Genomic DNA, 11,486 nt, shown 5'->3' with positions numbered 1-11,486 from the left:
GAACAGTCTTGTGTAAAAACTGTTAAAATTCCATGTCATTTGGCCAATAAATTAGAAAACGACACTTAGGCCAAAAACTGTGAATTTGTAAAAATCTGTCAACTTCAAGACGTGATAGCTCAGAAACGGTTACAGATATCGGAAAATGGACTTCAGATTCGGACTGTCGGTGGTACTTTAGTACCACACGAGTTATATGTTTCCGTATCAAAATGACTTTTTTTTTTTAATTTTGGACTACTTTTTTTTTCAAAATAGACATTTTGACAGATTTTGACATATCAAAAATCACCTTTACAGATTTCGATAAACTCACACCCTTAGGGTGTGAAATGATCAAAAATCACATTATTTTTGAGCTAGCTCCTACCGTTTCCGAGATAATACGAAAAATGTCATTTTTGCTTAAAATCTGATAAATTGCACTTTTAATATCGACTTATACTAAGCATGTTACAGAAAATCATAATTTTTTACAAAAAATGTTAAAATGTCATTTTGAGCTTAAAATCTGTCAAAGTAACAGTCTTGTGTAAAAACTGTTAAAATTCCATGTTATTTGGCCAATAAATTAGAAAACGACACTTTGGCCAAAAACTGTGAATTTGTGTCATTTTGTAAAAATCTGTCAACTTCAAGACGCGATAGCTCAGAAACGGTTTGAGATATCTGAAAATGGACTTCAGATTTGGACTGTCGGTGGTACTTTAGTACCACACGAGTTATATGTTTCCGTATCAAAATGACTTTTTTTTTTAATTTTGGACAACTTTTTTTTCAAAATTGACATTTTGACAGATTTTGACATATCGAAAAATACCTTTACAGATTTCGATAAACTCACACCCTACGGGTGTGAAATGATCAAAAATCACATTATTTTTGAGCTAGCTCCTACCGTTTCCGAGATAATATGAAAAATGTCATTTTTGCATAAAATCTGTTAAATTGCACTTTTAATATCACCTTATATTAAGAATGTGACAAAAATCATAATTTTCTACAAAAAATGTAAAAATGTCATTTTATGCCAAGATTCTGTCAAAGTGACAGTCTTGTGTCAAAACTGTCAAAACTCCACGTCATTTGACCAATAAATTAGCAAGCGACACCTTAGGCCAAAAACTGTGAACTTGTGTCATTTTCTAAAAATCTATCAACTATAAGACGTCATAGGTCAGAAACGGTTTGAGATATCTGAAAATGGACTTCAGATTTGGACTGTCGGTGGTACTTTAGTACCACACGAGTTATATGTTTCCGTATCAAAATGACATTTTTTTTTAATTTTTGGACAACTTTTTTTTTCAAAATTGACATTTTGATAGATTTTGACATATCGAAAAATACCTTTACAGATTTCGATAAACTCACACCCTTAGGGTGTGAAATGATCAAAAATCGCATTATTTTTGAGCTAGCTCTTAACGTTTCCGAGATAATATAAAAAATGTCATTTTTGCATAAAATCTGTTAAATTTCACTTTTAATGCAGTCTTATACTAAGACAGTGACTAAAATCAAATTTTTTTGAACAAAATGTTAAAATATCATTTTGAGTTAATATCTGTCAGAATGACACTATGGGTTAAAAATGACAAAGTGGGTCAAACTGTTAAATTAACATTTTCTGTCAAAACTGTCAAAATGACATGTTTGATCAAAACTGTCAAAATGATATTTTGAGAAACACTGTCAAAATGACATTTTAGTTCAAAACTGTCAAATTGACATTTTCTGTCAAAACTGTCAAAATGATGTTTTCTGTCAAAACTGTCAAATTGACATTTTCTGTCAAAACTGTCAAAATGTCGTTTGGTCAAAACTGTCAAAATGATGTTTTCTGTCAAAACTGTCAAATTGACATTTTCTGTCAAAACTGTCAAAATGACGTTTGGTCAAAACTGTCAAATTGACATTTTCTGTCAAAACTGTCAAAATGATGTTTTCTGTCAAAACTGTCAAATTGACATTTTCTGTCAAAACTGTCAAAATGATGTTTTCTGTCAAAACTGTCAAATTGACATTTTCTGTCAAAACTGTCAAAATGACGTTTGGTCAAAACTGTCAAATTGACATTTTCTGTCAAAACTGTCAAAATGATGTTTTCTGTCTAAACTATCAAATTGACATTTTCCGTAAAAACTGTCAAAATTACATGTTTGCTCAAAACTGTCAAATTGACATTTTCTGTCAAAACTGTCAAAATGATGTTTTCTGTCAAAACTGTCAAAATGATGTTTTCTGTGAAAACTGTCAAATTGACTTTTTCTGTCAAAACTGTCAAAATCTGTCAATTATCATTAAGATAAATAATATTATGAAAAGAAATGACATCATTTATAACCAAAACCAAACATGACAAAAGTCTGTCAAATTTGACAGTTTGACAGATACTGTCAACAACAATTATAACATATTAATTTTACACCAATATATACATACAAAATATGAAAATTCCATCAAAACTATAAAAACACAACTTTGTATGAAAATTGGTCAAGTGCGAGTCGGATTTTACGTTTTCCATACTAATCGCTCATGAGCGCCTAAATTTTTGAGATAGCAATCATTTAGTACAAAATAGTAAAAGTTTGCTATTTTTGGTACATTCATGACGTTATATCTCGGAAACGGTAAGAGATAGAGCAAAATGGACTTCAGATTTGGGCTTTCGGTGGCACGTTAGTGCCACACGAATATTATGTTTTCGTATATATAGACCTTTTTTGGATCGATTTGGACAAAAAAAAATTTTTGAAATAATCTAACCGGGTCTAAAATTTTTGTTTATTATCCGATTTTCATGAAAAAAATTGCATTCGATGCAGAATTACTTAAATTTTGGGGTAGCTATAAATCCAACACCCTTAAAAGAAAACCAAAGCGGAGAAAAAAAAAAAAAAAACAAATGTATGGGAGGTACCAGACGCAGGAACATTTCCACCCAAAAGCGAAAAACCATAGATAGATCATGTAAAATAAAGCCCCTATACCAAGTTTGAAAGAAATCTACCGAGGACGGTACCTATAACCTAACCTAACCTAACCTAACCTAACCTAACCTAACCTAACCTAACCTAACCTAACCTAACCTAACCTAACTAACCTAACCTAACCTAACCTAACCTAACCTAACCTAACCTAACCTAACCTAACCTAACCTAACCTAACCTAACCTAACCTAACCTAACCTAACCTAACCTAACCTAACCTAACCTAACCTAACCTAACCTAACCTAACCTAACCTAACCTAACCTAACCTAACCTAACCTAACCTAACCTAACCTAACCTAACCTAACCTAACCTAACCAGTCGGTCGCGGGACGTGGAGCAGCACGGACGCGTCCACCCTGGCAGCTCCGCCACTGCTCCACTGCTCCAGTGCTCCACTGCGTCAGTGAGCCGGTGCTCCACTGCTGCTTCACGGCGCCGGTGCTCCACCACTGCTCCACGGCGCCGGTGCTCCACCACTGCTCCGCGGCGCCGGTGCTCCGCCACTGCTCCGCGGCGCCGGTGCTCCGCCGCTGCTCCGGTGCGCCACTGCGCGCCTGTGCTCCGCTGCTCCGGTGCGCCACTGCGCGCCGCCGCTCCACTGCGCCACTCTGCGCGCCGCTGCTCCACTGCTCCGGTGCTCCACCGCGCGCCGGTGCGCTGGGGCGCGCCTGTGCTCCGCGGTGCGCCGCTCGAGCGCTGCATCTTGTGCTCCACCAACTTGACTATAGTGAATAACACAAAAATAGAATCATATAGTGAAACGTGAGATAGTGTCTCAGTTCCTAGTGCACAGACTAGTGACTCAATTGGATTGTCTTACAAATAGTAAGTAGTAGACATTTAAGAACATTTAAGAACATATAAGAACATTAGCCCTTGAATCACACAACCATGACAACGTTGCGCACACCTCCGCAGTCTCCCGGAAAGAGCCTGCCCTCCCGGGAGGCTCAGACCCTGACAACAACAAGGGACGAAAAAGCGACAAGCAAGGTACAGGAGAGTGATCTCCTTATAGAACTTGACAACCCACCGACCCCGGCACAACAGCTGGTACAAAGCCAAACCTTTATACTTGAACGTGCGGAGACCCGTAATGCTGAGAGTGTTGCCGGCACATCAACTCCCTTACCTACTGACGGACTGGCAGGCCTGCGGGCGGTACCGGCTGCCCAGTCTATGGCGCCGGATGCCCCAGGAGTCAGTGCCGATGAATCATGCGAAATGGAAAGACTCTTCATGAGCAGTGAGTCTGTAGCAAGTCCCAGTACACGGAACTCAAGTGACAGAGTACGGACTGTGATTAAACAGAAAACGGACAAAATTATCAGCATCTTTGGCTCAAGTAAAAGTGTAACTAAAAATAACAAGAATGAGATCATACTAATCGTCAAGGAAATTCAAGACATTGTGGACAGGTACAGCAAAGAATGTGAAATAGTAAGTGCAAGTCGTGTAGCAGGGATAGCTAGCCCTGCTTATACAAGAAGCTGCGCCACTCAAACAGACACAAAAAACAATAACGAGAACATGCCTGCAACACCTGCGTTGCCTGGTGTTACCATAAACACTGAAACTGAAACTGGGACTGAAATCCTCAATGGGATCCGGGGGATTAGGGCTGAAATTGAAAAGCTTGTTGATGAGCAGGCAAAGGTTAACGAGCTTGTGGTCTTCGCCCTGACCCGCTCCACAAGCGATGAAGAACTAGAAAAAGATAACAACAGTGACGGCTTCACTGAGGTTATAAGCAAGAAAAATAGGAGAAGGAGGACTTCTGAGACAGCACGCAATGGTCTAGAAAAAGAAAGAGAAAAAACGACCAATGCTGCGCGAAAGAAAACTACCGCCGCTAAAAACTGGAATAACAGTCAAGCTACACAGAGCACTAGCTACGCTGTTATCCTCGAATCGCTTGACCCTCGAAAGGAGAGTAAAGATGCCTTTACTGAGGTCCAAAAGAAAGTGGACCTGGTGGAGCTGGGCGTGGGCATAAAGAGCATACGTCACACCAAAAATAACAAATTAGTTATTCACTGCGAGTCCGAAACTGATAGACTCACACTCAGCTCAGCCATCAAGGACAAAACCACAGGAGTTACCGTTGATGTCCCACAACTCCGAAACCCCAGCGTTAAACTGATCGGAGTAATAAACGATAATGCAAATGAGCGCATCGTAGATGCCATAACTAAACAGAACTCGAACATAATGGAGGGCCTCAGCGATGAAAACAGGTACGCTAGATACGTCCGCAACATCAAAGGACGCAAAGATACAACGAAGAATGTGGTTGTGGAAGTAAGTCCACAACTATATAACCGCCTACTCGAACAAAAAGTCAAGATAGGATACCAGTCGATACGTGTGGTGGACCAATCGCCGGTTATACAATGTTACAATTGCATGGGCTACGGCCACCGGGCAGCCACTTGTAACACAGGTAGCAAATGTGGACGCTGCGCTGAAGAACACGCGACGCGCAGTTGCTCAAATACCTCCCCAACCTTGAGCTGCGTAAACTGCCACAAAAACAAAGAAGAACATGACCATCCTGCATATAGCTCGGACTGCCCAGTGTGGATCAAGTGGGATCAGATAGCAAGACGGTCCATCCGGTACCGCTAAGGGCGTCCCTACAGACAACACAACAGATAAACAAAACCTACTGGTCTTACAATGTAACCTCGGAAAAGGGCAAAATGCGATGTTAGAAATGCAACAAAGCATTAAAGATTGCAAATTTGATATCATCTGCATGACTGAGCCATATGTTAGCAAAAATAAAACACTTGTAGCCAACATTGAGGGGTATGACATCTACCAACACTCAGACATCAACAATCGAACAAAAGCATGCTTAGCAGTGAGGAAAAAACTGGGCAGCTACATCGGACTCACTCAGTATACAAATGCAAACTTTGTTGTTATAGAATTAACACTAGCTAATACAAAAAAGTTATTAATCACCTCGGTGTATATCGAACCGGGGGAGGATCCATCTAACACAATGACCCACCTGGAACAATTCCTCCTACAAAATCGAAATAGGGAACACCTCGTGTGTGGGGACCTCAATGGATGGCATACATCATGGAGCTCAGACAAAAACAATGACCGAGGGAAAGCGGTATACGATCTGGCTCTGCACTATGACCTTATAAACTGTAATATAGGCAATGAGCCTACATTTGAGACTATCACACATGGTCAGATGCGAAACTCGATAGTTGACCTCACTTTTGCAACTCCCTATATCGCAAATAACATACTTAACTGGAAGGTTAATCACGAACACATACCCTCCTCAGACCACCATGGAATCGAAATTGCAATCAAACTAAACCCAATAAGAAATAGGAAGAAAATATCAAAATCAACCTATAAATACAACACTGACAGAGCCAACTGGGACAACTTCAAAATCAAGTTAAACGAGAACATGGAAAGAAGCAACTTACTCACTACTGACATAGAGGAATTAGATACTGCTCGGCTGAATAACTATATAGACACTATGACCAAAATAATACAAAAAACGTGCGATTCGACTCTAACACTCAAAGCCTATCACCAGAAGATTCCATGGTGGAATGAAGAGCTGACCACCATGAAGAAAAAAGTGATATTTTTACATCACAGACTTCGAGATCTCAAACGTGGCAAAAAAGATCTCACCAATATCCTAAAAGAAGTTGCAGAAGCCAGACGGGAATATGCGAACAAAATTCGAACCACATCCACCGAACACTTTAGAGAATTCTGCAACCGACAAGGCAAGGATGACGTGTGGTCGGTCACAAACCGTCTCTTAAAAAGTGCACCACAACCACTACCACCAGCAACCTTACAAAAAGACAACGGAACATACACAACTTCAATCCTAAACACTGCAGAAACGCTTGCCGACAAGTTTTTCCCTGACGATATCATAACTAATGACAGTCCCCATCATCAGCAAATAAGAACACACATTAATGATAACAACAATATACAGCCAGCGGCAAATGAACCACCCTTCACACATCATGAAATAACTGAAATAATAAAAAACATGAACCCCAAAAGAGCCCCTGGTATGGATAATCTCACCGCGGACATATGCAAACACTTCAGCAACGCCTACCCTGAAATCATCACAAAAATCTATAACAGATGTCTTACCTTAAAGTTTTTCCCATCTAGCTGGAAAATCGCGTACATAAGAACCATCCCAAAACCAGCCAAAACCAAATATCATGAACTGTCTTCTTACCGACCCATAGGCCTGATAAATGTGTTTGGAAAGATCCTGGAGAAACTAATCGCCACTAGACTGACATATTTCATGCAAAAAACTAATACATGCAGCAATAACCAATATGGCTTTAGAGAACAACGCTCTACTACAGACGCCTTGCATGAGGCTATTAGTAAAATAAAGGAATGCAAAAACAACAATAAGCTAGCTGTAGCCATATCACTAGACATAGCGGGGGCTTTTGATAATGCCTGGTGGCCGGCCCTGATAAAAAGACTCTCTGACATCAATTGCCCGCAAAACATACTAAACATAATCGATAATTACCTCAATGACCGCAAAGTTGTACTGAACTACTCGGATGCTACTGTCACAAAACAACAAACCAGAGGATGTGTCCAAGGTTCGGTACTAGGACCCATTTTCTGGAATACAATCATAGACACTCTATTGGAGCAGGATCTGACTGAAGGCAACTACATCCAGGCATATGCAGATGATGTTTTGTTAATATGCTCGGGCAAGGATATACTTGAACTAGAAACTAACGCCAATAAACTTCTACATCATGCATATCAATGGGGTAAAAATAACAAGTTACAATTTGGTCCTCTAAAAACTAAAATGATTGCCCATACACCAAAAGCCAAAGCCGCCAAGATACATATGAACAACGTGCAAATACCCTTTGATAATCAATTTAAACTGCTAGGCATCATTGTTGATCAACATCTGAACTTTATGAAACATGCAGAATATGCCATTAAAAAATCACAAGCTATCTACAAGAGATTATGCATCTTTATTAAACCAACCTGGGGAGTACATGCGGCAAACATCAACATCATCTACAGACAAGTCATAGAACCCATTGTCACATATGGTGCAGAAATCTGGTGGCAAGCCACAAACATCAAAAAAGTATGTTCCTCCCTACTTAGCCTTCAGCGCGGGTTTGCCATAAAGATCATACATGGGTTTCGGACACTACCGACAATACAATCAATCGCACTGGCAGGTCTGACACCGCTGCCAGACAAAGTACGAGAGGTAGCGTCGTTTGAAACAGTTAAAAGATCACTGACTACACAATATCTGCCTGATGATATACTATACGATAAAAGAGCACCAATCACTGATCTTCTGCACCCAACTCAGCGTCCAATAATCGAAGTAAACGATATAAATAATGCACAGGACCTAGAACCCTACTACTCCACCGAGATGCACAGAGTCTACACCGACGGCAGCAAGCATGATGGAGTAGTGGGGGCCGCTGTAGTCATACATTACCCGGATGGCCGCAACTACACAAAAAAGCTCAAGCTGCACAGCAGCTGCACGGTGTTCCAGGCCGAATGCCTCGCAATAGAGGAGGCCTGTAACAGCTGCTGGGACCTTGGTCTGGAACAAGCAACTATTCTCTCGGACTCAAAGGCTGCGCTATGTGAACTGGCTTACCGCAACAGCACAAACGCCATCATAAACAGGGCACACAAGAAGATTGTGGAAATTAAAGCACACGGGCGTAACATACAGTTCTGCTGGATAAAGGCGCATGCTGGCCTCCTTGGTAATGAAGAGGCCGACATGATGGCAAAATCAGCAGCCATGCTTCACAAGGCACCGGACTACAACAGATTCCCGCTATCGTACCATAAGAGGAATCATCGCATGGAAACTGCTAAAAATGTTGACACTACATACCAGACCAGCATTACCGGAGCTCATCTGAAAAAGTGGCTACCGACGATAGAACACATCGAAACCTTCAAAAAACACTTCGAACTGTCATTTCAGATGACCCAGGTACTAACTGGACATGGGTATTGCAAGGTTTATCTGAACAAATTCCACATCATAGATTCAAATGCATGCCCATGCGACGATGTCACGCCACAGACGATGAAGCATCTCATAACACAATGTCCGCGGTATCTAAACGCCCGTCTAAACTATGAAACCCTATGTGCAATTAATAGAATAGAACCATACAATTTAGAAGATATAATTAAAAAAGAAAGTTGTATAGAAAGCTTTAAGGCATATATCAGTCACATAATAGACACACTCAAAAAGTTCAACAATACATAAGTAAATAATAAACACTGCTCCATCCACCCTCCGCTGCTCCGGCACTCTGCTCCACTGCGCCGCCTCGCGCCGCTGCTCCACCGCGCCAACCTGCCACCGCGTACTACTGCTCTAACCAACCAACCATCTCCGCTGCTCTGGCGCTGAAACAGTGAAAACAGTGACAATAAGCTAACGTAATAATAATACAGTTCATATATGATTCTGCTCCACCACTGCTCCACTGCTCCAAGACACTGCTCCACGACGGAGCTCCGCGACATCACTGCTCCATCACTGCGCCACTGCTCCATCCTAGAAACAAAGAAATTAAGATAAAATGTTGAAAATTTTGAAAATAGTAAGATAACATGCAATAAATATAAAAACACAGTGCTATAAATAAATAAAAATAAAAATAATAATATAGATTTTGTGAAATGAAAACAGTGAAAACAGTGACAATAAACTAACGTAATAATACAGTGTATATATATGATCCTGCTCCATCACTGCTCCACTGCTCCAAGACACTGCACCACGACGGTGCTCCGCGACATCACTGCTCCATCACTGCGCCACTGCTCCATCCTAAAAACAAAGAAATTAAGATAAAATTTTGAAAATTTTGAAAATAGTAAGATAACATGCAAAAAAATATAAAAATACAGTGCTATAAATAAATAAAATAAAATATAATAATATAGATTTTGTGTAATGAAAACAGTGACAATAAGCTAACGTAATAATACAGTTTATATATGATTCTACTCCACCACTGCTCCACTGCTCCAAGACACTGCTCCACGACTGCTCCGCGACATCACTGCTCCATCACTGCTCCACTGCTCCATCCTAGAAACAAAGAAATTAAGATAAAATTTTGAAAACTTTGAAAATAATCTTGTGTAATGAAAACAGTGACAATAAGCTAACGTAATAATAATACAGTTTATATATGATTCTGCTCCACCACTGCTCCACTGTTCCAAGACACTGCTCCACGACTGCTCCGCGACATCACTGCTCCATCACTGCTCCACTGACACCGCGCGCATCTCTGCGCGCCACTGCTCTATCCTGCTCCAAATATAGTTATATAGATAGAAGTATAGTAATGTATAAATATATGTAATAATACAGATGTGTTACTACATACAAATGTAACTAACTAATGTAGGCTGAATGGCTACCCGTATCATTTGCGAGAGCCAATTGGTCATAAACATAGTATTTAATATGTCAGAATATAGATGTAAGACAAAATGTAAAACATAACAAATGTAACTAACAGATGTAGGCCGAATGGTCGCCCGTATCATTAGCGAGGGCCATTTGGTCATAAACATAGTTGATTAAAAAAAAAAAAAAAAAAAAAAAAAAAAAAAAACCTAACCTAACCTAACCTAACCTAACCTAACCTAACCTAACCTAACCTAACCTAACCTAACCTAACCTAACCTAACCTAACCTAACCTAACCTAACCTAACCTAACCTAACCTAACCTAACCTAACCTAACCTAACCTAACCTAACCTAACCTAACCTAACCTAACCTAACCTAACCTAACCTAACCTAACCTAACCTAACCTAACCTAACCTAACCTAACCTAACCTAACCTAACCTAACCTAACCTAACCTAACCTAACCTAACCTAACCTAACCTAACCTAACCTAACCTAACCTAACCTAACCTAACCTAACCTAACCTAACCTAACCTAACCTAACCTAACCTAACCTAACCTAACCTAACCTAACCTAACCTAACCTAACCTAACCTAACCTAACCTAACCTAACCTAACCTAACCTAACCTAACCTAACCTAACCTAACCTAACCTAACCTAACCTAACCTAACCTAACCTAACCACATCGGTCGCGGGACGTGGAGCAGCACGGACGCGTCCACCCTGGCAGCTCCGCCACTGCTCCACTGCTCCAGTGCTCCACTGCGCCAGTGAGCCGGTGCTCCACTGCTGCTTCACGGCGCCGGTGCTCCACCACTGCTCCACGGCGCCGGTGCTCCACCACTGCTCCGCGGCGCCGGTGCTCCACCACTGCTCCGCGGCGCCGGTGCTCCACCACTGCTCCAGTGCGCCACTGCGCCGCCGCGCGCCACTGCTCCGCTGCGCCACCGTGCTCCACCAACTTGATCAGAGTGAATAACAATA

Source organism: Leguminivora glycinivorella, chromosome 19, assembly GCF_023078275.1.
Source record: "Leguminivora glycinivorella isolate SPB_JAAS2020 chromosome 19, LegGlyc_1.1, whole genome shotgun sequence".
NCBI lineage: Eukaryota > Metazoa > Arthropoda > Insecta > Lepidoptera > Tortricidae > Leguminivora > Leguminivora glycinivorella.
This window is presented reverse-complemented; position numbering follows the sequence as displayed.